Source organism: Nycticebus coucang, chromosome 1 (assembly GCF_027406575.1).
Source record: "Nycticebus coucang isolate mNycCou1 chromosome 1, mNycCou1.pri, whole genome shotgun sequence".
NCBI lineage: Eukaryota > Metazoa > Chordata > Mammalia > Primates > Lorisidae > Nycticebus > Nycticebus coucang.
In genome coordinates, this window is record NC_069780.1 from 30,768,136 (window position 1) to 30,774,720 (window position 6,585).

General features: G+C 39.2%; 1 protein-coding gene across 1 annotated transcript in view; it reads right to left on the minus strand.

The window, feature by feature from the left end:
* UBE2D3 (ubiquitin conjugating enzyme E2 D3) overlaps positions 1–6,561 on the minus strand; it is a 65,348-nt gene extending 58,787 nt beyond the window's left edge. Inside the window, exon 1 of the mRNA XM_053559350.1 lies at positions 6,430–6,561. The gene's annotated coding sequence lies outside the window, so the exon portion shown is untranslated. The remainder of the gene's footprint in view (positions 1–6,429) is intronic.
* Between the last annotated feature and the right edge of the window lie 24 nt (positions 6,562–6,585).

A 6,585-nucleotide genomic window follows, 5' to 3' on the forward strand; every position in this document is an offset into this window, starting at 1 on the left:
GTGAGAAATGGGAAAACAAATAAATCCAAGAATAGTTTGACATGGTAGGGAAAACAGAGATGATTTCAACATTAAATTATTTTGAAGTCAAAGAGTAAGTTTAGTGGCAGTAGGGTGGGGGAAAATGTTCAAGAATCTTAGATTGTGGTTAGAGGTAGGTTTTCTGAATTTGAGACCTCAAAGCTAAAGGTTCACTAATTGATGATAAAGGTAATAATGATAATCTTTCATTGAGCACATGAGAAAATTAACTGTAGCTAGTCGTAATAACCATATAGTAAAACTATATTACAGAAAAGTGAGGCCCTAATGAATTTTCAATAAATACCTTAAGATCTTCCATACAACTTGACAAGATGACCCTGAAATTCACATAATAGTAGTAAAGGCAAGGCATTCTCAAGGCAATTTTGAAGAAAACAAATTGCTAAATTATACAAATTTAGCAATGGAAGAGAATAAGCAACCCACAGATGTATGGAAACTTGATTTGTGATAGGTGACATGACAAAAGAGTTAAACTACTCAATAAATGGTGCTAGAACAATTAGTTGTTTGTATGTAAAATAAAAAATAGAAGCAGATCTGTATTTCACCTGCAAAATATAAATACTAAGTGACAAAAACACAAATATAAAGAATAAAAGTTTAAAACTTTTAGCAAAAAGTAGACAGGGGTAGGAAAGAAAATCCCCAGAGCAAATTATAAAGGAAAAGGGAAATAAGTTTGACTACATTCAGAATAAATTTTGCCATGAGAAAAGATACCATAAACAAAGGTAAAAGAAAAGACATATGGCTCAGCACCCGCAGCACAGTGTTTATGGCACCAGACACATATACCAAGGGTGGCAGGTTCGAACCCAGCCCGGGGTCAGCTAAACAACGACAACTGCAACAAAAAATAGCAGGGTGTGTGGCGTGCACCTGTAGTCCCAGCTACTTTGGAGGCTGAGACAAGAGAATCACTTAAGCCCAAGAATTTGAGGTTGTTGTGAGCTGCGATGCCACCACACTCTACCAACCGTGACATAGTGAGACTCTGTCTCACAAAAAAAAAAATAAATAAATAAAAGACACATACTGGGAGAAGACAGGCAACCAAAATAACCAGTGAAGGGGACATAAATCAGTGACAAAGATGAACAAAGCAATAGCAAAATGAGGAAAGATGTCAAGACGTCCAGTCAGCATTTGGGATTAGTAGTACTAAAGAAGTCTGGGCTGGGCAGCGCCTGTGGCTTAAAGGAGCAGGGCGTTGGCCCCATGTACCAGAGGTGGTGGGTTCAAACCTGGCCCCAGCCAAAAACTTCAAAAAAAAAAAAAGAAGTCTGGGCTGGAAATAGAGATCTGTGCTATATCAAATTATTGATGTTATTTGTATTTGTGGACTAGATGAACTATTGGGAAGAAAGTATATAAAGAAAGGAGATTTGGGCCTAGCTAGGCCACAAAGATTATACGAGTACAGGATTTTTTTTAAGAGTCTTACTTTGTCGTCCTTGGTAGTGTCCGTAGCATCACAGCTCACAGCAACCCCCAGCTTAGGCTATTCTCTTACCTCAACCACCCGGGTAGCTGGGACTACAGGTGTTGCCACAACACCCAGCTACTTTTTTTGTTGCCGTTTGGCCGCGCCGGGTTCAAACCTGCCACTCTCTATATGGGGCCAGTGCCCTGGTCACTGAGCCACAGGTGCCACCCACAAGTACAGGATTAATGATCCTCCCTCAAGTGCTTAAAACTAGATATTCCTCTAACTATATTTGCATATTATTTTATCTTCACTTTTATGACCACAAAGTTTCTTCATGTATATTTTTTTAGGCTCTCTGTGGCACAGGCTGAGTGCAGTGGCTCAATCATGCATAGTTCACTGTAACCCTGAACTCTCTGCTCAAGGAATCCTCCTGCTTTAGCTTTCAAAGTTCTGGGATTACAGGAATGAGCCACCACACCAGGCCTCTATGTCTTTTAAAGATGGAGTCTAAAAAGAAGAAATGCTAATAAAACCAGAATTTGTTGGACAGTGCACCCTAAGGTGGTCAGATATCTATCATTTCCATTTAGAACAATATTATCTTCAGGCCTGGTGCAGCCTGATTGCAGTGGCATAAGTGTTAATCCTAGCACTTTGGGAGGCTGAGGCAGGATGGGTTGGGGCCAGGAATTTGAAACCAGCTTGAGCAACATAGTGTGACTGTGTCTCTCCAAAATATTTTTAAAAATTGGCCAGGTGGGTGGTATGTGCCTGTATCATCAGCTACTCCAGAAGGTAAGGCAAGAGAACTGCTTGAGCCCAGTAATTTGAGGTTGTAGTTAGCTATGATGATGCTACTGTACTCTAGCCTAGGCAACAGAGCAATATTTTGTCTCAAAAAATATACGGTATACATATTATCTTCAGACCCTCTGTTTCATGTACTGTGAAGAAAGCAAAGTTGAAGAAATGAAATACAAATTTAAAAATATGAATGAAAACAGGATTTAAAGGGAAAAAAGCCCTTATAAATGCACAATAAGGATTTTTTTTATTGGTGGAGTTAGGACTATCTCCTTTTATACATTGATATATCTCATATAATGCATCAGAATAGCAAATATATGAGGTATACCTCTTTAAAAAATTATATACATAGTCTATGATAGACATACTGTTTGACAATGTGAATGTTGCTTTCTTTGCATTGTTATTATTGCTTAATATTTCGATGCAGCAACCATCTGATTGCTTTTCTGAATGTATTTATCTTTGTTCGTTCTTTACGAGGTTTCTTGTCCTTATCTTAAACATTGTTATTGTTATTTTTAAGCCTTTTCAATTTTGTGAAGGCAAAAAGTAGAAACCTAATAAACACATGTATATGTAAAAAAATTATATACATGTATTTTTATATTTTTAAATTTCAGATTAATATGAGGGTACAAACAATTAGGTTACAATATTTACATTTGTTAGGTGAAGTCCCTTTTGTAGTTGTGTCCCACATCCAGGAGGTGTGCCATATACCCTTACATTGTGCCCATTAGGTGGGGGCATACCAATCCCCCTCGCCCCAACTTGAATTAAACTGAATTTATCTCTTGTGTGGGTGTGTATTAGTTCATCTACTGGTTTCATTATTAGTAATGTGTACACTGGATTCTTGCTTTTCCATTCTTCTTCTTCTTTTTTTTTTGGAGACAGCATCTAACTATGTCACCTTGGGTAGAGTTCTGTGGTGTCACAGCTCACAGCAACCTCAAACTCTTGGGCTTAAGTAATTCTCTTGCCTCAGCCTCCCAGGTACTTGGGACTATAGGTGCCTGCCACAAGGCCCGGCTATATATATATATATATATATATACACATACATACACACACACACACACATATATATATATATATATATATATATATATACACATATATATTTTTTTGTAGTTGTCATTGCTGTTTAGCAGGCTCAGGCTGGTTCAAACCCACCAGCCTGGGTGTATGTGGCTGGTGCTCTAACCACTTGGCTACAGGTGCCAAGCCTCCTTTTTCATTCTTGTGATACTTTACTATGTAGAATGTGTTTCAACTCCATCCTGGTTAATACAAAAGATGCAAACTCTCCATCTTTTTATGGCTGAACAGTATTTCATAGTATACATACGCCACCATTTATTAATCCATTCCTGGGTTGATGAGCACTTGGGTTGTTTCCACATCTTGGCAATTATAAATTGAGTTGTGATAAACAATCTAGAGCAAGTATCCTTATGATAAAATGCCTTTTTTTTTTCTTCTGGGTAGATGCCTAGAAATGGGATTGTGGGATCAAAGGGAAGGTCTATCTTGAGCACTTACAGGATTCTCCATACTTCTTTCCAAAGAGGCTGTATTAGTTTGCAGTCCCACCAACAGTGTGAAAGTGTTCCCTTCTCTCCACATCCGTCCATAATAGCTAGTCTATGAGCTATACCTCGTCTTTAAATTTTAAGCATCTCCCTCCAAAAAAATTTTATTCATACAGATTTCTATTCACTACATATCTTCTACTTAAAAATAGTAAGCTGGCTATACTATCCATATAAACTGCTGAGGGGAAGGTAGCCAGGCATAAGAAACTATATACTGCGTAATTCCTCTTTTATGAAGTTCAAAAACATGCAAAACAAGACAAATGTCGGTGGTGGTAGTGGACTAGGTTAGAAAGGGCATAAAAAACCCTTCTGGAGTACTGAACAGATTCTCTATATTGATGTAGGTGGTGATTACATGGAATCATATATTTTGGTACTTGAGCATTTTACTGTTTTATATATGTATGTACCTCTAAGTAGAGGTTATTTTTTAATTCTTTGAAGAAAAACTGCTTAGCAGCCTTAAGAATATTACTGAAGGTTTGGTGCTTGTAGCTCAGTGGCTAGGGCACCAGCCACATACACGGGGCTGGTGGGTTTGAGCCTGGCCAGGGCCTGCTAAACAGCAATGACAACTACAATAAAAAAAATAGCTGGGTGTTGTGGTGGGCGCCTGTAGTCCCAGCTACTTGGGAGGCTCAGGCAAAAGAATTAAGCCCAAGAGTGTGAGGTTGCTGTGAGCTGTGACACCATGACACTCTACTGAGGGCGACATAGTGAGACTCTGTCTAAAAAAAAAAAGAGTATTACTCAACCACATTTTGCCCATGTCAAGATGGGCCTCTAATTAAGAGAAGATACAAATAGTAATGACCTTTTCCAAGCTTTTCTTTCCATAATGCACCCAATTCCAACCTACCTCTACCACAACCGTCTTCCCAAGGGTGCCTCTACACTCAATCATTAAAGATTTAAGAAAACAGCCTTCTGAATAGTCCAGAGGACAAGGATATTCCTGTTCTCTCATTTTCAGGAAAAACAAGCTCCAGGGTCCATCTCCCCCCCAACCCAAAAATAAGCTCCCAAAAGGAAACTGAAAGGAAACCTTAATGTAAACACCAACTTTTTAATCATCACTTTGTATTTTAAAGGTCATCTTCATATTGCCCTAGTTCACACAAATCTGTATTGCAATCTTACTCAGAACAAGTTAAAATGATAATCGCGGGGGGCGCCTGTGGCTCAGAGGAGTAGGGTGCTGGCCCCATATACCGGAGGTGGCAGGTTCAAACCTGGCCTCGGCCAAAAACTGTAAAATGATAATCATTTTATTTAGATTTTTATTAACTATTATGATTGATCGTGGTTATTTTTTTCAGTGAAAGATAATCTCAAACATTAAATTTACACAGTCCAGAGAATTAGTTTGCTTTCAAAAAATTCCTTTTCTAATTTTAAAAAAGCCAAGAGAAAAATAAAAAATAAAACGCATTTATTCCAAGTGTCTGCTTTTTGTAGTTAAGTCACTCTACCGAGGGCCATAAAGTTAGACTGTCTCTACAAAACAAAAAAAAAATGAAATAGCGGACCATGCACAGTTCGTTGTTACATGTTGTTGGCCAAGTCAAAGAACTAAATAATTCAAGATATGGTATGCATACATACCATGCAACCATCAAGTGCTGGTTTGATATTTTGACTTCAGCCAAACTATAAAACAAAGCCATGGCAAGAAAGGTTTCAAGGGGCTCAGCGCTTGTAGCTCAGTGAATAAGGTGCCGGCCACATACACCAAAGCTGGCGGGGCCGGGGCCTGCTAACAACGACAACTGCAACCAAAAAATAGCTGGGCGTTGTGGCGGGCGCCTGTAGTCCCAGCTCGGGAGGCTGAGGCAAAAGAATCGCTTAGAACCCAAGAGCTGGAGGTTGCTGTGAGCTGTGACGTGACAGCACTCTATAGAGGGTGACTGGTGACCCTATCTCAAAAAAAAAAAGTTTCAAGGGACTGAAACATCGTAATAAAAATAAGTACAATTTAAAAACCTTCAAGAATACTTGAGATTTTAACAGAATCTCTGCACCATAAAGAAAACTTTAAAAATTCTTTTATCACTTTTGGAAAGAACAAAATATCTAAGGAAGGACTACTACAGATCTGAGTGGCAGAAACCTCTGGACCTTGAAGCAAGGACTGCTCTAAGTTGCTGAGCAGCAAAATTGTAACCAGGCGTCCTGAAACTACGGCCCGCGGGCCATATAAGACGGTGTGATTGTATTTGTTCCTGTTTTGTTTTTTTACTTCAAAATAAGATATGTGCAGTGTGCATAGGAATTTGTTCATAGTTTTTTTTTAACTATAGTCTGGCCCTCCAACAGTCTGAGATACAGTGAACTGGCCCCCCGTTTAAAAGGTCTGAGGACCCCTGCCTGAGCAGTTACTGGTTTAGGCAGTTTTAATTGTTCTTTTCTTTAAAAACAAACAAAAAACCCTGGCCTGTGAGGTGAAGGGGCAGTACTAGGTAGAGGTGGCTCTTCGGTGAATATACAACGGTGTGGCCAAACAAAAGGGGCAGAAAAGAGACAGCAAGGGAAACTCACTTTTGAAAGGTATTTTCCGGTGAGAAAGCACTCTCACACGCTTTATCTCATCGCAACAGTATCCTTTCCGTTGGTCTCCAGCGCTTACAGATGTAAAATGCCCAACCTGAGGGCCATCTTCAAAACCAAGATTCCAAGGACAGCCGCGCTACCCAA